Consider the following 26685-nt stretch of genomic DNA (forward strand, 5'->3'; position numbering starts at 1 on the left):
GGGGTGTCTACTTTCTAAAATGGGGTCATTTGTGGGGGTTTTGTGCCATCTTGGCATTTTATGGCCTTCAAAACTGTAATAGGTAGTGAGAAGTGAACTCAAAAAATTACGCCCTTAGAAAGCCTGAAGGCGGTGCTTGGTTTTCGGGGCCCCGTACGCGGCTAGGCTCCCAAAAAGTCCCACATATGTGGTATCCCCGTACTCAGGAGAAGCAGCAGAATTTATTTTGGGGTGTCATTTCACATATGCCCATGGCATGCATGAGCAATATATCATTTAGTGACAACTTTGTGAAAAAAAAAAAAAAAAAAAAAAAGTTTGTAATTTTCCCGCAACTTGTGGCAAAATATAAAATATTCCATGGACTCAACATGCCTCTCAGCAAATAGCTTGGGGTGTCTACTTTCTAAAATGGGGTCATTTGTGGGGGTTTTGTGCCATCTTGGCATTTTATGGCCTTCAAAACTGTAATAGGTAGTGAGGCGTGAAATCAAAAATTTACGCCCTTAGAAAGCCTGAAGGCGGTGCTTGGATTTCGGGGCCCTGTACGCGGCTAGGCTCCCAAAAAGTCCCACATATGTGGTATCCCCGTACTCAGGAGAAGCAGCAGAATTTATTTTGGGGTGTCATTTCACATACGCCCATAGCATGTGTGAGCAATATATCATTTAGTGACAACTTTGTGTAAAAAAAAAAAAAAAATTTTTTTTTTGTCATTATTCAATCGCTTGAGGCAAAAAAATAAAATATTCAATGGGCTCAACATGCCTCTTATCAATTTCCTTAGGGGGTCTACTTTCCAAAATGGGGTCATTTGGGGGGGTTTTGTACTGCCCTGTCATTTTAGCACCTCAAGAAATGAGATAGACAGTCGTAAACTAAAAGCTGCGTAAATTCCAGAAAACGTACCTTAGTTTGTAGATGTGACAACTTTTGCGCAAACCAATAAATATACAATTATTGACTTTTTTTTTACCAAAGACATGTGGCTGAATACATTTTGGCCTAAATGTATGACTAAAATTGAGTTTATTGGATTTTTCTAATAACAAAAAGTAGAAAATATCATTTTTTTTCAAAATTTGCGGTCTTTTTACGTTTATATCGCAAAAAATAAAAATCGCAGAGGCAATCAAATACCATCAAAAGAAAGCTCTATTTGTGGGAAGAAAAGGACGCAAATTTTGTTTGGGTACAACATTGCATGACCGCGCAATTACCAGTTAAAGCAGCGCAGTGCCAAAGTGTAAAAAGACCTCTGGTCATTTACCAGCAAAATGGTCCGGTCTGAAAGTGGTTAAGGCTCCCTACCGATTTGCATACCCCCTAGCTTCTTCTGTCTCCTCAATCTTTCTAAACTCATCTGAGTGGACAAGCCACTCCTAAACGCCCCAACTTACATGGTGGCATAACTCTCTCATACCTATCAACCTATCACAGCATGCAACCTAGTATGGACGATAGAACAGCATAGACAAAATTTGAATAAAACCTGGGTTACATTACAAAACCTTTATGCCAAACTCTGATTGAAAAATCTTCTATGGTGTCACAACTGCCTGCCCGCCCAGCTGAAAGATTCCCTGACCATAACGCTGACAATCATGTATTGACAGAAAGCGATCAATTGGCAAAACATTTCTCCTTATCCATCACAGCTATTCCCCATAATCGGAAACCCAGACTTTTCCCCCAGCCTATTAGACTCCACATTTCCTAACCTCACCCCTAACAATACATACAGTATAGTATAATGCTTCCCACATTAGCTGTGAATCCCAAGGGCCAACAATCTCCTTTTTAGCTGATGCCAATGGCCCTTACCAACCATTGTTTGGGAATGCAATGAAATTGAGTTATTTTCTTTCTAAGCATTCCAGATGAAAGTTGAGTTTGGTGCAGCCACATAGCCTGCTGCTTTTTGAAAGAGCAAGTGTATCTGTTTTTATTGCTATATGCAAGTTTTTTTAAACCTATTGTCCAAGGATTTGCTTAGTGTGATTCCTTTTGCAAGTTTTACTTGTTATTTTGTGAATAAATGGTTTTTATGGGTTACACTATGGGCGTATATGCTTTTTATTTTTCATCCTGCTAATGAACCAACCCTGACTGGATCACATTTGGCGCGTTGGAGTTTCACTAAATAAGGAGATGTAACATGCACATTTGACCATACTATATGATCAGGGCTGTCTTTAATATTGATTGGACCCTGGGCAAAACTTTTCATGGGGCCCCCCATGCAGTTTTGCTCTCCACCTGGTCTGAGACACAATAAATAACAGCTAGACTCCAAATCTGTTTACTGAATCAGATCAGGCAGCTATTGTGATTGGTTGCCAGATGTTACAGTGTATCATTAATGCTCACTGACTGGTTGCTAGAGGTTACAGCACACATTAGGGCTCACTGATTAGTTACATGTTGATTGGTTGCTAGATTACTGTGGGTATGACCTCAGGGGACATGATAAACATACCAATGCCGCCGGCCACTGCTATTTACATATGAATGCCGCCACTATTTACATATGAATGCAGGTAATTTACATGTAAACACAGGGTCTACAGATGAGTCATCTGTTTACAACGATAGGGCAGAGCTGGGCAGCATTAGTAGCAGCACTTCACACTGAGATATTGGGACACAGCACAGGACTAAAACCTCAAGGGACGAGGACATTTAAAACCAGGATAGTTGGCAAGTATGAGGCAGCTGCTTTGGGCCCCACAACAATAACAGGGCCCAGGGCAGCCGCCCCTTTTTCCCTGCCTTAAAAACGGCCCTGCACAGTATCCCATAAGAGGCTTTAATACTTGGTGTCAGCTGGTGGTGGAAGCACTACGAATTGTGATTGTGGGGATACTGGGGAGGCAAGTGAATTATGGATGACTTTCTTGTTAAAATATATTTTTCCTTTTTAGATCTTGTGAATGGGCTCTTATGGGCACCTGTTTACATATTTGGTGTGATTTCTTTATACACGTTTTTTCACCTAATACGTTTGATGTCATTATATTGATTTATTTTTGTGTTTTCACAATATTGAGTTACATTTTTTTAGTGCTGCTTCATATATTTATCACAATTCTTGCATTTAGTATCACAGATTGCTTAAGCGGCTGCTCATTTGTAATTTATCTGTTTTAGTGTGGTTATCCTATATGTTTTTCAACTTTGAAAAATGTACCTCTGTACTGAAGTTTTCCATTATATCTAAAATTCAAGAATGCAATTACAAGATACTTGTAAGGTAACAGCGGTGGTACAGAACGCTGTATTTAATCTATTCTGGATAAATGTGGTCAAGAAAGGAGCTCAATTCTCCACACCTTTTGGTCATGCCCTAAACGTTACTCCTTTTGGAGAACTATTTATAATATCTCTCAATGCTTTACAGCTTTCCAAACTATCCAATATTCTGAAATGATTCCCTTTTAGGTGCCCTACATTGCATTTTTCAGTATTGTATGTTTTTTGTTCTTCTCTGATTGACAACTGTGCACTGATTTGGTAATTCACAGGTACTGTACTGAACAGTATGGCTTTTGCATCGTGTTATTTAAATGTATGTTCTATGGAATACATAAATAATTGACAAAACATTGTATTATATTGTGACATTTTTCAACACACTGATTTCTAACTTAAGGACTGATAGATGGAAATCAGAGAAAAGAAAATAAGGACAAAACTGTAATTGTTGCTCAAAAGTGATAATCAAGATTGTGGTTATTTTTTTATTTTTTTTTATACACTTAAATCAGATTAGCTGCTATTGGCCACAACTCCAGAAAATACAAAATATAAGAGCCTTATATGTCATCTAACAGCCTATTGTCAAAATAATGAATTGGAAAATGCATGTGTAGTTTTAAAATCCCATTTTTATTTACCAGTTTCATAACTAACAATACTTGGCACCCTAAATTTTGAGAATCTTTTTGAAGTTTCTGTACTTCCCCAAAAAACAGGACCTGGAACTATATATTGAGAACCAATTAAAACAAAGGAGTCAAAAACATTGAAGAAAACTACCCAAAGAGTATACTGATTGGAGAGGTTTCCCATCTCTTGTGAGAATAGGAGATAGGGACTGACTTTTCTTGGACTTTCTTTACAGGTCAACTTGTTCTGGGTCAGTAACTCAATGCAGTTGATTTACTGTAGACAAATATACTTTACTCTTAACAAATAAATTTTTCCTAGAACTTAAATGAGGTGAAAATCTGTTTACTTCCATCATCCAATTATGTGAAAGCCAAAAAAATCATGTTTTTCTTTATTTTTTATTTTCCTTGCACGTAATGGGGATTTGTAAATGAAATTTCACCACATTTACTGAGCTGTGCTGAAATGTTTTTTTTAAAGTCAACAGCTAATTTGCCTTTAGAAAATCAACCCCACTATGACAGCTAGAAAACCCACATTTAGAAGGTTGTAAATGTTGTCCCCAATAGTTCTTTTGTGGCAGGTTTACTGTAAAGTAAACCCATGATGAATGGAATAAAGGATTTGACAAGTTCACACAAAGAAAACTTTAACGACTCTAGCCAATTGCATGCAAAAATAAGGTATTGTTATTTTTATTTCCTTTTTAATATTTCAATACAAAATCACAACCTTTAGGACATGGTAGCCAAATTAAGAATCCGCATGCTGAGAACCAACCAACCACTTATTCGCTCTAACTTTGGTATTCCCGAGGGACAAAAAAACAAAAAAAAAAACAAAGACCCAGCAACAACAAATTAATTTAGCTAAAATTAATTCATAGTTTTTTTTTATATGTTCCGTCTCTAATCCCCTTTCTCCATGCATTACTTTAAGTACAACAACCTCACTCAAAACTAATAGCCTAATAAACTTAATAGATTAATAAGAAGAATAACATGCACTGTTACAGCACATATTTATACCCCTGTGTGCCTTTCCAGAAAATCTATTCACCTGTTCTACTATCAGTAGAAGAATCAGCAGATACATATTTTTCTTGAAGCAATTTTATTATGTTTTGAACCTATATCCCTTACAGTGAAACAACATCAACAGGAAGAGCTTTCCCCATGTCCCACAAGTGCTGTCTACACAATCTTTAGAAATATGGAGAATGAGTTACAGGTTTTTCCAATGTTAAATATCAAAATATGCTTTCCATTTTTTTCTCTTTACCATATAGTATAACAAGTGTGACAACGTCAAAAGTGTGTCAATTATTTAATTGTTGCATTACCATTTCATCAATTCCACAGTGCAGTAATTCATAGAAAGCAAAATAATTTCTCTGGACACAGATATGTCTCCTAATTAGTTGCTATGGGATAAAGAACTGAAATTAGTAAGCGGGTAATTGAGATAATTACATTTTAAAACTTACAAGGCAGCTTAGCTTTCTTCCTCAACGAAATAGTAGACAATGTAAGCAGCACCCCAGGTGGGATCTTAACCAACAATCCCTGGATTATTAGGCCAGTGCCCTAAAATTAGACCACTGTATAAAAATTATAATGCAGAATTCACAAAAAACTGATGTTCCCATTGAAAGTAAAATAACAGACTATAATGGCAGCAATAGAGAGATGTTGTGCTTGTGTGGTGAAATCTAATATGGCGCTAATTTCTTATCATTTATTTCTTTATAAGGTACAGCAACTATGATAAATAATATTCCGTATTGGAACCCTTGAATAAACTCACTGGTATGTTCATATTTTACCTTGTAAAACTCGATTTACGGTTTTCTTTAATGGTTTTAAGCTTTATTACTGTAGACATTCTGTTTCTGTTTTATATAATCCTTGAAGAATAGCTTACTGTGGTATTAGTCTGATATCATTTATGTAGTAACTTGCTGACTTTTCCTGATGTTGAATATGGTGAATCTCCAATTATTACTTACTCTTAATGTAAACTTTGGTACTTTGGTGTATGTAAAGTATATATTTGTATAGCAATACTAAGTTGGTGATCCTTGTATTCATAAGAAATAATGGACTTGCTCTCTATATTGTATTTCAAATTGAACTGACAGTAGTAGAGTACACTGTGTTCTGCCCATGTCCTCCCTCAGCGGCACTGGCATCTCTACTATGGGCACCCGGCTGTGACAGCTTGCGACTTCAAAGCCGTGTGCCCACTGCGCATGCGCAAGCAACTCTGTGCTGCACTCTGTGACTGGTCCTGAAGTCTTCTAGGACCTATCATGTGGCCTTCTCTGCTCTCTCTCTCCTCACAGGGCAGATTGATCGCAGCGGGAGCCACTATTGCTGTCAATCAAATTCTCAGATGAGAGAGCAGGGTCAAGCTGCACTGTCTGTGTTAATGAATGCAGACAGTGCAGCTCGGGATTGAGTCTGCAGGTGTGCAACAGAAGAAAAAAGAGGAGCCAGGATCACCAGCAGAGCACCCGAAAAGATGAGGATCGGGGCTGCTCTGTGCAAAACCATTGCACAGAGCAGGCAAGTATACTTTTTTTTTTTTTAAGAAAATAACTTTACAATCACTTTAAGAGAATATTTTAAATCATGAAATAAATGAAAATAGCATGAACAAAAATTACGAAACCTTAAACCCCTTATGCCTTGTACACACGGTCGGACATTGCACCGGAAAATGTGCGATCGGATTGTGTTGTCGGAAATTCCGCTCGTGTGTGGGCTCCAACTGACTTTTTCCGTCAGAATTTCCGACACACAAAGTTTGAGATCTGGTTCTAAAATTTTCCATCAACAAAATCCGATTGTTTAAATTTTGATCGTGTGTAGACAATTCCGACGTCCAAAGTGCCACGCATGCTCAGAATAAGTTATGAGATAAAAGCTATTGGCTACTGGCCTCTCTATAGTCCCGTTGTACATGTTGTACCTCGTTCTGAACGATCGGATTTTCTGACAACTTTGTGCGACCCTGTGTATGCAAGACAAGTTTGGGCCAAAATCCATTGGAAAAAACCCGATGGAATTTGTCGTCGGAATGTCCGACTGTGTGTACAGGGCATTAAGGTCTGTATGTAAAGGAGGCGTGAAGGATCAGATGATCACGTGACCATTGACACCTTGACATCCCCCCCTTACAAAACTCCCTCTGGGCGTGCACAGTTGGTTCCACATAGGCATAGTCCTCTAGGTCAAAAGCATCCATACCATATGTACCAACAGAAGAGATAGAAAATTTTTTCTTCTTCCCTTTGGGCTTTATTGCTTTAGACGTTCTTGCCAGTGAGACTTTTGTCGCTTGCAATGGTTTTTCAAATATCTCCAGATCCTGCTTATGGACCATGGTGCCATTCGAGGCATACGTACAGTCGGATGGCAGAACTTCAAGCGGGGACACAGGCACCGGAACTTCAAGTGGGGAGACAGGCACTGGAACTTCAAGCTGGAAAGCAGGCAGAGATTCAGGGATAGCAGGAAGGATAATAATAGTACCCACTTGAAGAACCTTTGGCCAAGGTGGGTGAGTTGGGCAGAGAGAGATAAAGTGCCCTCTTTCTCCACAGTAGAAACAGAGACCATAGTCTCTCCTCCGCTCTTTCACCTTTAGATAGCTTGGACCGGATAGCCCCGATCTCCATGGGTTCCACATCTTCCAGGGTAGGTGTGTGTGTATACTCGGGAGAATCTAGTCCTATCTGTACAGGGTATTCCTGTCCCTCGATACCCTTAGGCCACGTGAACAGAGAGCAGACTTGGGAACACTGGTTTTCTTAGAAACAGGAATGTGAGAGTCCAGAGCAAACATGAATGCTTCTCAGCTGTCCAAGACTGGAATCCTTTCTGTAAAAGCTGATGAGCCCAAGTTTTGCATTGTGCATGGAAGCGTGAATCTTTATATATTTGGTGGCATAAGTCCTAAGCTTAAGAGCAAACAACAGCTCACAATCCATCTTAAAGCACACAAATGATGCTTGGCTACGGTCAAACCCCTCTGGCATCACCACAAATGGCTTAGGACATGCTGGTTCTGGGAATGAGCGTACTGTACCTTTAAATAGTAGAATTTCTTGCTGCAATTCCAAAACAGTCTGGCCCAGGCTGGAGACTTGCCAAACGAGGGAGGTGAGCATCTTGTACATCTTTGCGGACTCCATGTTTGTCAGTTCAATATATAAGGGCTTACCTAGGTTGGAGTCCATGATGCAGAGATGTAGGCTCACTCTTGCAAATACACACAGCCCACAGTAACAAGGTAATAAGCTACCTGGGTTGTGAATCTGTGCAAAGGGGCTTGACAGGAATTTGCCAAAGGATAGTCGAGGTAAAGCCGTAGTCAGAGATTCCAGAAGTCAGAATAAACAATAAGCAGAGCCAGGGTCAGTCTTGGAACACAGGAACCTTTTGCAAAACAGGAAACAATGAACTGACAAAGCCCTCAGAGTGAGGCAGTGTTTTATACTTGGCTGATTGGGTAAACTGCTTCAGCTGAACCAGGAGAGACAGGTACAAATTGCAAAAAGATCCACGCCTGTCCGTCTGCATGGCACGGTAGGGACCGTGACATTGAGAGGTTTTCATTCCCTTCCTGTCCTTGTCACCAAAACTAGTATCCTTATTGAAAGATTTTCCCTCTGTTACTGTCCTGGAGTTACCAGTAAACATGACAAATAGAGAGGGTGAATCTCCCTAATGGGGCCACAAACAGAAGTGAAAACCCAACATACATTCTAATCTCTGTCCGCTCCACTGCCATTAGATACACTTTAACCCAGTATTTTGTTGCACAACCTTTAGAGGCAATCGCTATAAACAAGTGATTTCTGTAGCTCTCAACGAAACTTCTGCATTTGCCAATGGGTAGCTGGGCTCACTCTTGAACAAGCTGTTCCAGCTGTCTCAGATTTGAATGGTGCCTTCTCCAGACTGCATGTTTCAGCATTTTCCGTAGATGTTTGATAAGATTCAGCTCAGGGCTGATAAAAGCTGTGTTTTGAGTAATTTACCCACTAAAGAACCCATGGATTTCAATCAAGACACTAGGCAGTAGGTTTGCTCCAGATTTCCTTTATATCGCATTGTAACCTGAGCAGGTTCAAGGCACCCTACATCAAAGGCAGCAAAGCAGCCCTAAAACATAACCAAGCCTTCTCCATGTTTCACAATAGATATGGTGTTTATTTTGTTTATCTGGCCGTAGAACAGTTTGTTAATGAGGTCAATAAAGATGTGTATTTTTGTTTGCAATCTATGGGGAAGATACAGAGATCCGATTTGACCAAAGCTGAATGGGAAGACCACAAGTGTTAACTATCAAGACTGCAGATAAGAGCAGTGCTTTGGTTATTGTGGATACAATTATGCTCAGGAGATACATGACTGACAGTTAGGTGTACAGGAAACTATCAGCCGACCCTACAATGGATGTTTTTAAGAGGACTGAGAAGGTGGTAACCACAGCTTTTACATATTGGTTGATGGTGAGACTGGTATCATTTTGAGGATTCACTTGTTCCACTGGGACATACCATTGTGGTAGGGAGGGGTTCCTTGTGCGGTCCTTTGGCAGTATACTTAGATAAAATGATTTCTCTATTAATAGCTTGTGGTAAATCTTACCTGAGGAATACAGGACAGTTCCTTCAGTGTTTGCAAACTGTTTTATTTCCAGATCAGTGTATTCTAATCACTGTAGATGTTGCAGTTCTGTATACCTCTATCAAACACATGTTAGGCATACAGGCAATAGAAACATTGCTGTAGTTCTGCAGTTTGCATTATGATGCTCAGATTTTGTTTGTTTCATCACTACACATCATTTTAAGTATAAATTATTTCATGTTTTGAAATGAGTATCTCATGTAACTGAGAAGGGCCATGATGGGTTTGAATGTTTCTACCCCCATGTGAATGCATTTATGCAAATTGTTGAAGAAAAATATATTTAGAACCATCCGGCATCTTCTTGCCATGCGTTAGGATGGTTTAGATCAATGATGTGTTTGTATTTTGAGGTGGGAGATATACAATTATTAAATGCATTTAAAGCTTCTGTTACCCCAACATTTCATATACCTGATATGTGCATGCTGCACCATGTACTTGTATGGGAAAGTATCATGTTCTCATTGTATTGCTTTCTATGTGTGAAATTTCTGTGGTTCCTCTCAGACCCTCTGATTTCCTATTAAAAAAACTGACTACACTAAGCAGAAGAGCACAGTGTGGTCAGTTCTCTAGCTATGCTTGGAACTCAACGTACTCTCTTCCAATGATCAGACTTGTCTTGACATGCCTTCCCTGCGCAGCCATTCACTGGGAAGCTCAGTGTGATGCTGCTTCTCCACCCCCCCCCCCCCCCACCCCAGCTCTTGTGCAGCTGAGAACAGAGGGAATGTGATCATGTATAAAAAAATGGGAAAAATAATATAATTAATAATAATAATAATTATTATTTATAATCTTTTTTTTTTTTATCTATACAAAATGTTTTGCCTTTCATTTCTGTTTTAAACTGAATGGGTTGTTTTATAGGTGATCGTTTACAATCACTTTGATAAAGATCTAAGATTAGATGGTTGCTGAATTCAACGTGATATTCAATGAAAATTCTATACCATTTTTGTATGTGAGAGTATACAAGAAAGACAATAAATTGGAAACCGATTAATTTGTTAAACCCACTGACAGCAACCATCTTCTCTTATATACTATCCACTAGCTGTGTTAAGATCCATTCCACTGAGTTAGTTCACTAGAGTTCAAAGCATTGTAAGCGAGCAATCAGAGAAAAAAAGAATGAGTGAAATACAGAAGAAATTGACAGGTGGGATATCCACAGACTGAATTATCATTTGAGTATTACAAAGAGAGACTGTGAATATAGGACAGAGGAGATCCAGTAACAGGATTTTTTTTTTAGTATCTCAGTTTTACTCTGGGGCACACAGGATTTTTTTCCATTATATAAAGGTATTGGAAGGTTTTAAGGAATAGTTACCCAAATATTTTAGAGTTCCAGCATCCACCTCTACAGTCATATAAGAAGGGCAGATCTTTCTGTTATATGTTGGTCAGGGCAAATTAAAAAGGTGAAAGACTTGGTAGGCCTATTACTGTATATTTCTGGGACCAAAGAATAATGGTGCTTTTCCATTTTGTACATATGCTCAATGCTCTAATATTATAAAAGGTACCACTTTTACACATCATTATACTGGGAGGAACATTTGCATTAAAGGTTTTTACACACACCAGAGTTTGTATGTAGTCTACATTTTAAAGTGTCCTTACCTTTATTATGTAGGAAAGACTACACAGAAAATGAAAGCGGATCTTCACCCTGTATTTTTGAAGCCAGCAGCTACAAATACTCTAGCTGCTCACTTTTAATAAAAGGACACTCCCCTGTCCAGGGGTCCAGTGCCATGCTCACCTAAACTACATTTTTGTTGGTCATCGGGTCCCTGGTGCAAGCATGTGTACTGTGCGCAGCCAACTTGCAGTTTCACAACCGGCTGGCCACTGCTAATGTGATTTGTGAATGGTCCTGCAACCTTCTGGGACCTGTGTCAGGTCCCAGAAGGTCAAGGGGGTGGAGAATTCCAGTGGATGGCCACAGTTATCTGACCAGAAGTGGCAGCAGGTACCTGTCAAAAACAGGTACCTGATCCTGTCACCATAAAAAAAAAGTCAAAAACAGAAGGGGGATAATGCTGAAACGTCCCCTTTAGTACTGCTTTAAAGACAGTACAAAACAAACGTCATCTATTAGAGCCCCTAAATCTGATTTGCTAGTTGCATTTCAAACAATGTGGACATGCACCAGCACAACTCGTGTTTATGGCAATAGATCATGTACCAGTTTTCAGGCGAGGCAATAGAGAGTTAAAATGAAAAGATACTGAAGTGAGATGGATTGCGCTCCGTGGCACTTTAATGCCTATAGGGCTTATGAGGGATTATGATTTGCATCCTTTTTTTATAGGATACATATTGGTTATACTTTGTTTACATATTGTTTATATTGTGTTTTTTTTTTTGTTTGATTTTTAGGTGCAGATGGAATGTACTAGTAACATTGTAGTATCTACTAGGAATTGTTAGCTGGTTCAATTAAAGTGGTTTTGAAGGCTGAATGTTTTTTAACCTTCATGCATTCTATACATGAAGGTAAAAAACCTTCTGTGTGCTGCTGCTCCTACAGCAAACCCCCCCCCCCCCCCCATACCTGGGTCCCTCTCGATCCAGTGGTGCACACAAGAGCCTCCTAAGTCCAGAGACTCCCTCTCCTCATTGGCTGAGACAGCAGAAGGGGCCATTGGCTCCCACTGCTGTCAATCACAGACAGTGAGCCAATGAGGAAAGTGTGGGAACGGGGCCGAATCCTAGCTCTATGTGCCTTATGGACACGCTCAGAGCAGGGCACAGGAGTGAGCACACACCAGTGCCCCATTAATAAGCTGCTTACTACTGGGGGCACTGGTCAAGGTGGAGGAGACAGGAGCACCAGCGGAGAAGAAGATGATCAGTGCTCATCTGTGCAAAACCATTGCACAAAGCAGGTAAATATAACATGTTTTTTTTTTTTTTTTTATTAACCTTTAATACCACTTTAAGGGATGTCTGTGAATGAATGCATGTCAGCTGCTTCCTTTTAATGGTCAATTCAGGAAATTATACAAACACATGTTTGCAATATGCTGTTTTATGCTTCTTGTACCTGATGAAGAATCCTTGTGGGGTCTGAAACTGTTGTACTGATGGAAGCATGATGAAGATTGAAAATAAAAGATGAAGTACTGCAGATTGCACTTTGTTTTCTTATATACAAGTGAACCTGGGTTGTCTCTATATCTGCTATACACCTACATTATCTGTATCTACTAGGTGAGTTCCCCCTGCAATATTTGGAACTGTTATATACAGTATACAGTATAATTGAAAGCATTTGTTACCCTAACACTTCATATACCTGATATGTGCCTGCAGTACCATGTACTTGTATGAGAAAGTATTCTGTTCTCTTTGTATTGCTTCCTTTATGTGAGATTCATGGAGAGCACACCATGGTAAGTTCTCTAGCTGTGCTGGGAACTCAGTGTACTCTCCTCCAATGATCAGACTTGTCCTGATACCCCCCCTGCACAGCCTGTCACTGGGAAGCGCAGTGTGCTGCTGCTTCTCCTCCACGCAGCTGTTGTGCAGCTGAGAACAGAGGGAATGTGATCACTTATAAGAAAAGGGTAAAAAAAAGTATTTATAAAAAATGTTTGTATCGATACAAAATGTTTTGCCTACATTTTTATTATTTTCATTACTATTCATTACTTTCATTACTAAATTACTATTTAAACTGAATGGGTTGTTTTACAAGGTGATTGTTTTCAATCACTCTAATGCTCTGTACACACTGTTGGACTTTCCAACGGAAAATGTGCAATCAAATCGTGTTGTCAGAAAATCCGATTGTGTGTGGGCTCCATCCGACTTTTTCCGTCTGAATTTCTGACACACAAATTTTGAGAGCTGGATCTAAAATGTTCCGACAACAAAATCCGATCATTTAAATTCCGATCGTGTGTAGACAATTCCGACAGACAAAGTGCCACGCATGCTCAGAATAAATTACGAGATGAAAGCTATTGGCTACTGGCCTCTTTATAGTTCCGACGTACGTGTTGTACATCACCTTGTTCTGAATGATCAGATTTTCCAACAACTTTGTGCGACTCTGTGTATGCAAGACAAGTTTGGACAAAAATCCGTCAGAAAAAAATCAGATGTCAGATGTCCAACCGTGTGTACAGGGCATTAGTCTTTATAATCAAAAGAGTTTCAGAAGGCCGACATTTAACTAACTTTAATAAACATTTCATTAAAGTGATTACAAGAACATATTGATAAAAGGAAGAACACAGTTTATAAAAAACATGTTTTTGTTCTTAAAAGTTATAATTGTATATTTAAAATGTAAAATATTTAAAATTTACACAGTAGTAAAGTATAGCTCTCTTTGGTTATAATTTTGAGATATTGTGCAGAAACAGACTCATACTGCTATAAAGAAATTCTTATTTTCAAGAAGACCTATCTGTTAGAAGAGAATAATTTAAAATCTGTAAAAGAGAAAAAGTGAAATAGGAGAAAAAATAGGATAATAAGAGGATGGAAGATGAAGGTCACTAACTCAGCTCCAGAGTAAACCTGAAACAAGATAGGTGGTTTGTTGAGGGCATCCAATTAGGTAAACAAATTTTAGGCTATGTTGAATTTTGTTACATTGCCTTTTATATTATGTAAAAGGTGTTATAAATGATATTAAGGACCCTTTCACATGACCATTTGCGATCAGGTCCACCTGCCAGTTTTTTTTAGGTGGACCTGATCGGATAGTCCATTCACCCCTTTGGACTGGTGGGTGTAAATGGACTTGTGTCCATTTACGCCTGCTACCTCTGATCCGATTAGCAGACAGATCCCTGCTGATCAATATGGAAGGTGCCCATCTGAAAGGGGCATTAGGAAAGAGCTGTGGAGTTCTGAAAGGCCATTATCATGCTTCAGGCAGCTGAGACACCATTTTGGCATTGTGCTTAGCCAGCATCTAATTACTGGACCAAGATGCTACCTCAAAGATGACACAGTTGTGAAAATCCTGGTGTATGGTTATTGACTGTGTTCACAAAAGCCTGACACAGATCAACCCTTACTACAGCCTCTCACCTTGTGACTTGCTGCAAAATTTAATTGTTGAAATCTGATGAGAAGAGACTTGGAAATTGCTTTCTCCTACCAGCAGCAGGCTAATGACATTATCTCAACCTAGGAAAATTTGCTTCACTGGCACTCAGTAACTGCTTTTTAATGATAAAAGGTACATATTTTTTAATTATGCCGTTTCTGTATGTTATAAAATGTCAGAAATGCATGTTATTTCATGCAGACTTACACATAGTTAGTTAGTAAGGTTGAATAAAGACCCCAGTCCATCCAGTTCAACCTGAGTGAGTGTCTACAATTGTCCCTAATCCTGTGCATTGCACACTCACATTGGTCCCTACCCTCAAGGAGCCCACAATCCAAGGTCTTCATTCTTATATTAGGGCCAATTTTGGACAGAGGCCAATTGGCCTACCAGTGTGTCTTTGGAGCGTGGGGGGAGGCTGGGGTGCCCAGGGGAGGCCCATGCGGGCATGGGGGGAGCATGCAGGCTCCAGGCAGGTGGTGTCGTGGTTGGGATTCGAACCAGCTACCCTTTTTACTGCTAGGTGAAAGTGCTACACCACTGTGCCGCCACCACCACTTGTATTGTTATTGAAAGGTCCACTGTAAAGTGATTGTAAAGTCTCGTTTTCTTTTTTTTAAATAATAACAAACATGTTATACTTACCTCCTCTGTGCAGTTTCTTTTGTACAGAGCAGCCTGGATCCTCCTCTTTTTGGGTCCCTCTTTGCTGTTACTGGCCCCTCCCTCCTATCGAGTGCCCTCCTCAGCCAGCAGCTTTCTATGGGGGCACCCAAGTGAGAGCTCCGTGTATCCATTCAGACACAGAGCCCCAACCTGGCCCCGCCCCTCCCCCCTAATTGGCTGAATGTGATTGACAGCCATGGGAGCCAATGTCGCCACTGCTGTGTCTCAGCCAATCAGGGGGAGTGTCCTGGATGGCTTAGACTCTCATGGACTGAGCTGGAGAGAGATGGGGCTCAGGTAAGTAACTGGGGGGTGCTGGGTAGGCTGCTACACACACACACATAGCATGCATTGAGATAAAAAAACCTTCTGCCTTTACAACTCCTATAACTTCTGATGAAAAAATGGGCTATATGGAAATGGCACCAAATGCCTCCTATCTCACCTTTCTTTACAGTATTCAGTCTGTCTAGCTACTTTTAGGTAACATGTCAGCTGGGCTTTATAGTTTTCTTTTTTATTTTGGAGTTGGTATATAAAAAATATGCTGAAATATCAGCTCAGGGTCGGTTCGCACTGAAGCAGCATGACTTGCAGCGCGACTGCCTCAGGCAACCTGCATCCGATTTCAGCTTGCAAAATGACTTCTTTGTAGAAGTCAATGCAGGTCACCTGAAGTCACCCCAAAAGTAGTAAAGAAACTTTTTCTAAGTCGTAGTGACTTAGGTAGCTCCTATTAGAATGGTTCCATTGTACAGAATGGAGCGCGATTCACCTGACAAGTTGCCCCAATGTGACCCGAGTCTCACAGTACAAAATACCATATTTGTAAAATAAAACACAAAGACAGCATCATGAATGCCAAATATTACAGAATATCATTCCTTCAAACAAAGGGTTCCTGTGACATAATAATAAATATCAGTTTAGGGCAATTTGTATTCTTCTACATACTTTTGGTAATAAAAATCGCAATAAGCATATATTTATTGGTTTGCGCAAAAGTTATAGCGAATGGCATTTTCATTATTATTATTTTTTTACTAGTAATGGTGGCGATCTGCAATTTTTATCGTGACTGCGACATTATGGCGGACACATCGGACGCTTTTGACACATTTTTGGGATGATTGACAATTATACAGCGATCGGTGCTATAAAATTGCACTGATTACTGTATAAATGTCACTGACAGGGAAGGGGTTAACACTAGGGGGCGATCAACGGGTTAACTGTGTTCCCTGACTGTGTGCTATTTATATGATTATTTAACAATGTTTAATAATTATTAGTTAATTTATATTATTATTAACATAAAAATAACACAACTAATATATAATAAAAATATGAATGCTATTACTAAAATATTGATAACGCCATTACAACTCCCTCTGCTAATTCTGAAAGCATTTGGATTAACCAGGCTGAGCGTGCACGCGCTTCCTTCCACGCTCGCTCCCCCTTAGCACAGACAAGTCAGGACATTCCTCTTGCGCGCTCCCGCTCGGAGCCGGGAAGCAACGGGCGGGCTGACAGTACACGTTGCTTCCTTGTACATGCACGCGAACAGGTGACGTCGCACATCTGCGACGAGACAGGCAGAGCAGGGTTCATTCTGATTGGCTGCTTGTTACGTCACTCGCCATCTGACGCTGCTTAGGTAAGTGAAGAGACCGGCTCTGTGCGAGTGCAGTGTGGCCGCATTGTACTGTAGCTTGTGGTGAAGAGACAATAATAAACGTAAGGGCTCAGTGTGTTATAGGGTTATATAGCTGCCCGTGCTCCCCTCACCTTCACACTTCATGCTTCTAGGAAGAAGCTCATTCAGCATGGTATGGATGGGGAGTCCCATGTTACCGGTGTGGCACGGAAGTGCTAGGACTAGCACACCTTAGTATTGCACATAGAGAACTAAGGGGCTGCAATGCTTCCTTGTGGGAATGCTGTGTGCCTGGCAGTCATGATTCAGTAGCTATATTCTGATCAGAAGTTTGGACTTTTCCCTGCTCACTAAGGTTAGAGACAGCCAAGGCCATACAAGGTTTGTACTGCCAGCCTCTTCATTGCTTTAAAAATGGCCCTTCAGGATTTTTCTTTTCATATGTAAAACCACACAGTCAATATAAGTTCCCTTCAATAAAGAATGAGCCATGGTATTAGTCGCACAGCCAGATCGTTTTTGGTGCTCCAAGTATGTTGTGGAAAGCAGCAGCTGGGATCCCAGTTGTATGTGTGGACAGTTGCGGCCTAGGGGCCAGTATAAATGACAGGCTGACAGCGGCTGCCGTCAAGTTGCAACCTCGTTACTTTAAACCAGAACACATATTACTGTATTTATTGGCGTATAACACACACCCCCCCCCCCCTTAAAATAGGGGGAAAATTGCGTGTGCATGTTATATGTCGATATAGGCTGCCACCGACGGGAAGAGCGCTGCCGAAGTAGAGCTAGATCTCCTGTGTGCTTGGCTCAGCTCACAGTCGCGCTCAGTCCCGCCCCCTGGACGGCTCCTAGAATGGATGTCCCGGCATTATGTCCATCATAGGAGACGGGACTGGGCATGATGCTGAGTACATAGGTGATCTAGACCTATTTTGGTAGCGCTTGTCCCCACCTACCCCTTGATGGCAGCATATATAACGGCAAGGCTGCTGGTAGGCACCGATTAGACTGCGGACAGGCACCGATTAGACTGCGGACAGGCACTGATTAGGCTGCAGGTGTGTACAGATCAGGCAGCACTGAAGCTGCAGATGGGCACTAATCGGGCTACAATGATGCTCACTGACCATTATTTTGCTTCAAAGTGGGTTTTTTTTTGTACGTTTTTTTTCCTCAAACCTCCCTCTTAAATTGGGGTGCGTGTTCTATGTTGATAAATACGGTAATTACACAGGTTCTGTGGCTAATGTAATGCAGGTAATGCACTAAGTGAGTTTATTTACCACCTTAATCAGCCACAGAAACTGTGTAATTAATATGTGTTCGGGTTTAAAGGGATGAGGTGGAAACCCTAGGCTGCCAGTGTTCAGATGCAGTCACACATGGAGTGATTTTCTGGAGTTAGGGATTGATGAACACCCTTGGATGAAAGCTTGTGCCCAGGGATGATCATCTGTTGCTAACTGCAGGTGATCACCCCCTCTTTGATTACTTCCTGTGGTTGCTGTCACCCTGTCATTGCGTTTTACAGGTTTCAGACTGCACACATCCACACACATCTGGGATCCTGGCAGGTGTTTTGCACCAGCTACTTGCAGCACCATGACTGGTTTGGTAGGGGAAATGAGGCTCATGTCTGCACCGCCGCTGTTTACTGCAAAAATGCAAGTTTCGTTTATACCAGATATTACGCACTGCACTCTTCTTCAGGCACAGCAACTAACCGTTCCAGTTCTTGTACAGCGCAGAGATCGTGGTGTTCACTGTCCTTTTCTTCTTCTCTAGACCATATGTAGATTGCTGGATTCATGTGAAATCAGATGGTTTCTAAGAAAATGAAAAAAATCATCTTTGAAATTATACACAATTACATGATAATTGTGTGCACAATTATTAGGCAAATTCTATATTTGAGGATTAATCCTTATTGAACAACTACAGTACTCTCAATGAATCAAAAATGTTAATAAACCTCACACTAGAGCTGCACAATTCTGGCCAAAATGAGAATCATGATTTATTTTTTTTGCTTAGACTAAAAAGATCATGATTCTCGCGGTGTAAAATCTTTTACATTATACAAAAAAAAATTGGGCCAACTTTACTGTTTGTTTGTTTTTTAAATTCATTAACCACTTAACCACCATTTTCCAGCTAAAGGACCAGGCCCCTTTTTTGCGATTCGGCACTGCGTCGCTTTAACTGACAATTGCACGGTCGTGCGACGTGGCTCCCAAACAAAATTGGCATCCTTTTTTTCCTACAAATAGAGCTTTCTTTTGGTGGTATTTGATCACCTCGGTTTTTATTTTTTGCACTAAAAACAAAAATAGAGCGACAATTTAAAAAAAAATGCAATATTTTTTACTTTTTGCTATAATAAATATCCCCAAAAAATATATAAAAAAATTTTTTTTCCTCAGTTTGGGCCGATACGTATTCTTCTACATATTTTTGGTAAAAACAATCGCAAGAAGCGTTTATTGATTGGTTTGCGCAAAAGTTATAGCGTCTACAAAATAGGGGGTAGTTTTACGGCATTTTTATTAATATATATATATATATATATATATATTTTTTTTTTTTTTACTAGTAATGGTGGCAATCGGCGATTTAAAAAAAAAAATGTATGTATTTTTTTTTTATTGTGACTGCGACATTATGGCGGACACGTTGGACAATTTTGACACATTTTTGGGTCCATTGGCATTAATACAGCGATTAGTGCGATTTAAAAATGCACTGATTACTGTAAAAATGTCTGTCAGTGAAGGGGTTAACCACTAGGGGGCAGTGTAGGAGTTAAGTGTGTGTGTGTGTTTTTTTTTTTACTGTTGGGGGGGTGTGTATTGGCATGTGACGTCACTGATCATCTTTCCCTATAACAGGGAACAGACGATCAGTGACAGCCACACTAGGAAGCACGAGGAGAGGTTTCTTTACACGTACCTCTCCCCGTTCTTCAGCTCTGTGACCTGATCGCGTGACCCACGGCTGGGCTCTTAAAGAGCAACTTACCTGTACGTAGCTGTGCGATTCTGCCAACATACATCAGCGTGAGGCGGTCCTTAAAGAGGAGCTCCAACCTAAAGTGGACCTTCCGCTCATTGGAACCCTCCCCCCCTCCGGCGCCACAGTTGGCACCTTTCAGGGGGGAGGGGGGTGCAGGTACCTGTACAGTACAGGTATCTTCACCCACTTCCGGCGTAGATTCTGCAGAATCTACGCCCCTTTCCGGAGGTCCCCCGCTGCCTGCTGGGAAACACACGGATCCCAGAGACAGCGGGACCATCCTTATTGCGCAGTGCAACTCGCGCATGCGCAGTAGGGAACCGGGAAATGAAGCCGAAAGGCTCCACTTCTTGATTCCCATACCCAAGGTGGCGGCGGCAGCACCCGAGAGACGATCGAGAGATCGGTTTCGGGTGCTGACATCGCGGGCGCGCTGGGCGGGTAAGTGTCATTATTTTAAAAGTCAGCAGCTGCAGTATTTGTAGCTGCTGGCTTTAAAAAAAAAAAAAAAAACGGTGGACTCCCGCTTTAAGTGGTTAAAGTGTAAACGACTGCTGTGCAAATACAGTGTGACATAGAATATTGCAACAACCACCAAAAAAAAAAAAATTATAAATAAATATATAAATATTTGGGGGTTCTAAAGAGGAAGTAAACCCTGATGGGTTTACTTCCTCTTTTTTTCCCTGCAAAGGTAAAGCATAATGGACTACTATGCATCGCATAGTAGCTCATTATGTGTCACTTACCTGACACAGGAGCCAGCGAAGTCGCCGCTGATCCCTGTAGTCCGCCGCGTCCATCTTGCTGGTGGCGTCTCGCAGCTCCGACCAATGACAGCGGCGCAACCGCGATGACGTCACTCCCGCGCATGCGCACGGGAGTCGCGCCTCGCAGCTCCGTTGCTGTCATACGGCGAAGCCGCGATGACGTCACTCCCGCGCATGCGCACGGGAGTCGACAAATTTGGCAAATCCATTCTTGGATTTGCCGCATTTAGTGCGCCTGCGCGCCGCTGTCTACGGCGCATGCGCCGTAGACAGCGGTGCCCATTTTCGGGCAAATATCTCCTAAACCATATAGGTTTAGGAGATATTGCTTGGACCTACAGGTAAGCCTTAATCTAGGCTTACCTATAGGTCCAAGTTGTTTGGAAGGGTTTACTTCCCTTTAAGTAATTTTCTAGCAAAAAAAATTATTTTAACTTGAAACCAAGAAATGTCAGAAAAAGGTTTCGTGTTTAACCACTTCAATACCGGGCCTATTCTGTCACTTCTCTCCTACATGTAAAAATCATAATTTTTTTGCTAGAAAATTACTAATAACCCCCAAACATATATTTTTTTAGCAGACACCCTAGGGAATAAAATGGTGATCATTGCAACTTTTATCTTGCACGGTATTTGTTCAATCATTTTTCGAAAAACTTTTTAGAAAAAAAAACAAAAAAACGGTTTTATGAATTAAAAAATAACAAAACCGTAAAGTTAGCCCAATTGTTTTGTATAATGTGAAAGATGATACGCCGAGTAAATAGATACCTAACTTGTGACGCTTTAAGATTGTGCGCACTCATGGAATGGCGCCAAAGTTCAGTACTTAAAAATCTCCATAGGCGACACTTTGAAAGATTTTACAGGTTATCAGTTTAGAGTTACAGAGCAGGTCTAGTGCTAGAATTGTTGCACACGCTCTAACGCACGTGGCGATACCTCAGATGTGTGGTTTGAACAGCGTTTACATATGTGGGCAGGACTTACATGTGCGTTCGCTTCTGAATGCGAGCTACCCCACATCTCTCCTCCAGGCTGGAAAGCATGAGATTGTGAAAAAAAATCCACTGATTTATTGCTGACAGCCGTGATCGTGGCTTTGTTTACTTCTGGGAACCCGGGCATGACGTCATAACGACGTGCCCAGGCCTCGGATGGTCATAGAGATGACTGTTGACCAGACTGCCCGTTTTTTTTTTTTTTCTCCCTTTCTTTTGATGGCTGTCGGCTTTAGCAGAGCAGAGAGAATTCTTTGCATAGATCGCAACAGAGAAAAAAAATCTCTAACGGTTCTTAACGATTAATCGTGCAGCTCTACCTCATACCTGAATATTTAAGAAAGTAAAAGTGAGTCTTTGGATTTCTTAGAATATCTATGTGTGCACGATTGTTGGGGAACTATTAAGCCCCATACACACTATCAGATTGTCTGCTGATTTTTTCCATCAGATTTACCAAAACCATATAATATGAGGTCAAACCTTAGGGGTTTCAATGTGTATGCAATCAGGCAGGCCCTTCTACTACATGGTTTTGGTAAACCTGAAGGAAAAAATCAGCAGACAATCTGATAGTGTGTATGGGGCTTTAGTGTGCAGAATTATTATGCAACTAAATGAAAATCGAAAAGTTTCCCATCTCACGTGTTTATTATTCTCGGTTTAACAATTTAAAATAAACAAACAAGTCAAAATGTACAAATAAAGATGTCTGTCATTAATAAAAATCAGTGACCAATATAGCCCCCCTTTTCAATAACAATGATAAGCCTTCCATTCATGGATTCTATCAGTATTTTGATCTGACAATCCACTTTTTGTGCAGCAGCAACCACAGCCTCCCAAACACTTTTCAGAGCGGTTTACTGGTTTCCTTCACCGTAAATCACCTGTTTCAGGGCCCACAAATTCTCAATAGGGTTTAGGTCAGGTGAGGAAGGGGACCATGTCATTATTCTTTCACCTTTAAGACCTTTAGCCCCCGTTTACATTGGAGTGATTTGTCATGTGATTTGATAGGTCCAATCGCATTACAAGTTGCAGCCCAATGATGGTAGTGGCACCATTCCAATTGGTGCGAAGCCCGACTTTGTGGTGCTGCACCAATTTGCAAAAGTAGTTTCTGTACTACTTTTGCTGATTTCAGGTGTGACTTCAATAGACATCTGTGCATGAAGTCGCACAGATGTCTTTGAAGTAGCACCTAAAATTGTGCTACTTCAAGTGAAGTAGTACGATTTCAAAGTACATCAATGTGAACCAAGGCTTACTGGTTAGCCATGCAGTGGAGTACTTCGATACATGCAATGGAGCATTGTACTGCATAAATATCACGGCCTTCTTGATAAGATGCAAACTTTCCAGTACCACTGCTTGAAGACGGTCTCTAAAAACTGGTAGTGGGTTTGGGAGTTGATTTTGAGCTCCACTTCAACCAGAAAAGGTCCAACTATCCATCCTCAATACCACTAGTCCATACCAGTACCACACCTCCACCTTGCTGGCATCTGAGTTGAAGTGGAGCTCTCTGACCATTACTGATCCAGACACTGGCCCATCCATCTGGTCCGTCAAGAGTTACTCTCATCTCATCAGTCCATAAAACCTTTGAAAAATCTGTCTTCGGATATTTCTTGACTCAATCTTGACGTTTCCACTTATGTGTCTTGTTCAGTAGTGGTCGGCTTTTAGCCTTCCTTTCCTTGGCCATGTCTCTGAGCACTGAACACCTTGTATTTCTGGGCACTCCAGGTAGATTGCAGCACTGAAGGATAATGGTTTACTGGTAGCTTCACATTTATTCTTTGCAACATTTTTTTTCTCAACACGTTTCTTGTGACCCTGTTGATTATTTGCAACAAAACATTTGATGCTTTTTTGATCACGCCCCAATAACTTGCAGTAATAGCAATTGCAAGAGTGCTGCATCCCTCTGAAAGACATTTTACAATTTTTGACTTTTCAGAGTCAGTTAAATCTCTTTTTTGGCCCATTTAAGTTTCCAAATAAATATGCACACGTCGATATGGGGTGTTGATCGCCTTATGCCACGTGCACATGACCGGTTTTCCCGTCGAAATAAACTCCAAAGGTTTTTCCAACAGAGTTCTGCTGAAACTGTCGTGCGTACACACGATCACACCAAAGTCCGACCGTCTAGGACGCGGTGACGTACAGCACGTATGGCAGGACTAGAAAAAGGGAGTTCAATAGCCAGTTACTAATAGCTTCCGTCTCGTACTTGCTTCAGAGCATGTGTAGTTTTTGGTCCTTCGGAAGAGCAAACAAACGAGTGGTTTTCCTTATAGGAATCGGTGGCGTCGGAAATATTTAAAACATGTTCTATTTCAGGTCTGTCAGAAAAAAAAAAAGTCTGAGGCGTACACAGAATCGCAATATACGATGAAGAGCTTCCGTCTGACAGTCCGCTCGTGTGTACGGGGCATTAGGCCAGACTCCCTCATTACACAAATTCACATCACCTGATATGCTTAAATCCAGAAACATTCAAGTTTATACAGCTCGGAGTTGGACAATATGCATATAAAAGATTATTTTGTCAAAATACTCGCTTGCCTAACAGTTGTGCACACTGTATGTGCCTTGAATACCATTCTGTCTTTATGGTGACTTACTCATATTGGGTCTGGATAGTTCGCCAATGGAAAGCTAGTCCTTTTTTATCCGATTCCGGACCGCCCCGTGTACATTTACTGCGACAGGAAGGCCCGGCTGCACAAAATCACATACTTGTACGTCATTTTGTGCACAAGTTTTAGGAGATGCACGCGCCCCACTCTCGCTGCGAATGGACACAGTGGTAGCCAATCAGCGGTTCCGGCGGTCGTGATCCGCTGATCCTTCACAGGAGAGACAGATCAGCTGTCTGCCTGTGTAAAAAAGGCAAATGCCGGACCTGTCAGGAAGGGAAAGGGAGATCTTGTGATTCAGGCTAAGATTAATCATGGATCTCTTTTTCTTCAGTGTGACACTACCTTTTGATCACCCCTTGTGATAACCCATTCCCCGTCAGTGCCATTTATACAGTAATCAGTGCATTTTAATAGCACTGATCATTGTATTGATGTCACTGGTCCCCTATAAGTGTCAGATTTGCCGCAGCATTCCCGCAAAAAAAATTGCAGATCAACACCATTACCAGTAAAAAGAAAAAATCCCTAAGGCCCCTTTCACACTTGTGGGACCTCGCTGCGATTTCAGGGAATGCCTGTGTAACTCGCATTAAAGTTGGACCAAGTGCAGGGACTACTTTGAAATTGGCATGGCTTGAAGTCGTACTAATATGAATGGTTGTCATTGGTAATCATGGGTAACGACTTGTCATGTGACTGCAGTCCCAAGTCGCAGGACAAGTCATAAAAGTGTGAAAGGGGCCTTAATCTATCTTGCAGTTTGTAGACGCTATAACTTTTGCGCAAATCAGTTAACAAACGCTTATTGGGATTTTTTTTATCAAAAATATGTAGAAGAGTACACATTGGGCTAAATTGATAGAGCCATTTTTGTGTTTACGTTTTTTTTTTTTTTTTTTGCATATGTATTCTAGCAGAAAGTAAAAAATTATTTATTTTTCAAAATTGTTGTGTTTTTTTTTTTTGTTTTTTTGTTTTGTTTATAATGCAAAAAATAAAAAGCGTAGAAGCGATCAAATACTACCAAAAGAAAGCTCTATTTGTGGCAAAGAAGGACATACATTTTATTGGGATACAGCATCGAACGACCGCGCAATTGTCCGTTAAAGTGACGTAGTGTCTTATCGCAAAAAATGGCCCAGTCAGGAAATGGGTAAAACCTTCCAGAGCTGAAGTGGTTAAAATTGTGTGGAAGATCTTTGGCAGCTTACAGATTGTTCCTTACTTTCGCACTCAAGAGGCCGTGGGTTCACCCTGGCTTACTCACTTGCACCTCTATGGGCAACATACACATGCTATGAATTCCAGTCTACCCTACTGGCTAATATTACTCTATTATATATTGGGAGTGGGTTCCAGTGTACTGATTCTGTCATGTGCTCCTGAAGAAAGATTCCTGAAATGCGTCGGGGGCCACATGTGAACTGTAATCTTAATCTTTGCATGTTATGAACCCTTATGTTGAGAGTAATTTTTAATGTGTAGATTTTTAATGGTGCATAATAAAGTTGTTTTTATGGTACTCAGTTTCTCTTCTATATGTCCATACAGAGTCCATGACTACATATTCTGTACATAGTTGTACATGATTTGCTTGGATGTGGACATGCGGTCTGGATTATTTTGCAGCTATAGGCTTGTCCATACGTAAAACATCTTGTATTCTGTTCACTGAATTCAAGGCATTCTGTGAATGGACAGGGGAAGAGGCAGTCAAAGGGGGAAATTACAGGGTTGTCTCTTGTCCATTCACAGAATGGCCTGTATCCAGCAGGCAGGCATTTTGTGAATGAATGATGGGAGTGGTAATGATACCATCCTCACATTTATGAGAGCTGGAACTGTCAAGTCACAGCACTGGATGAAGACTATACTGTATGTAATATCTAGCTAGAATTATTCTTTTTTGTTTAGCTCCCTTTAGAAAGAGATTTTCTTTCATATCCTATCAAGGCAGGGCAGTAAGAAAGAGGAGGTCACTTCAATGTGAGAGGGATATCCCATTTTAGTAGTCTCTGGCTCTCCAACATCAACAAACCAAAACTGTCAGTTTTTTTTTTTTTTGCCATCTGTGTCTGGGGAGATTTACCTTTATTTTCTGTCCCATAGTCATAACAAGAAGTGACAGGAAATCTCTACAAATTGGAGGATTTAAAATAGAAATGAAAGACGAAACATTTTTGTATAAATATATATTATAAATACCATTTTCCCTTTTTTAAAGTGGTTGTAAACCCTTA

The 26685-nt window shown here is 40.7% G+C and overlaps 1 protein-coding gene across 1 annotated transcript in view; it reads left to right on the forward strand.

The window, feature by feature from the left end:
- The first annotated feature begins 16920 nt into the window (after window positions 1-16920).
- Window positions 16921-26685, forward strand: part of ASCC3 (activating signal cointegrator 1 complex subunit 3) — a 1010279-nt gene continuing 1000514 nt past the window's right edge. Inside the window, exon 1 of the mRNA XM_077487192.1 lies at window positions 16921-17005. The gene's annotated coding sequence lies outside the window, so the exon portion shown is untranslated. The remainder of the gene's footprint in view (window positions 17006-26685) is intronic.

The sequence above is a fragment of the Lithobates pipiens genome, unplaced genomic scaffold (genome assembly GCF_037356315.1).
Source record: "Lithobates pipiens isolate NorthernLeopardFrog02 unplaced genomic scaffold, aLitPip1_a1.2 Scaffold_18, whole genome shotgun sequence".
Classification (NCBI taxonomy): domain Eukaryota; kingdom Metazoa; phylum Chordata; class Amphibia; order Anura; family Ranidae; genus Lithobates; species Lithobates pipiens.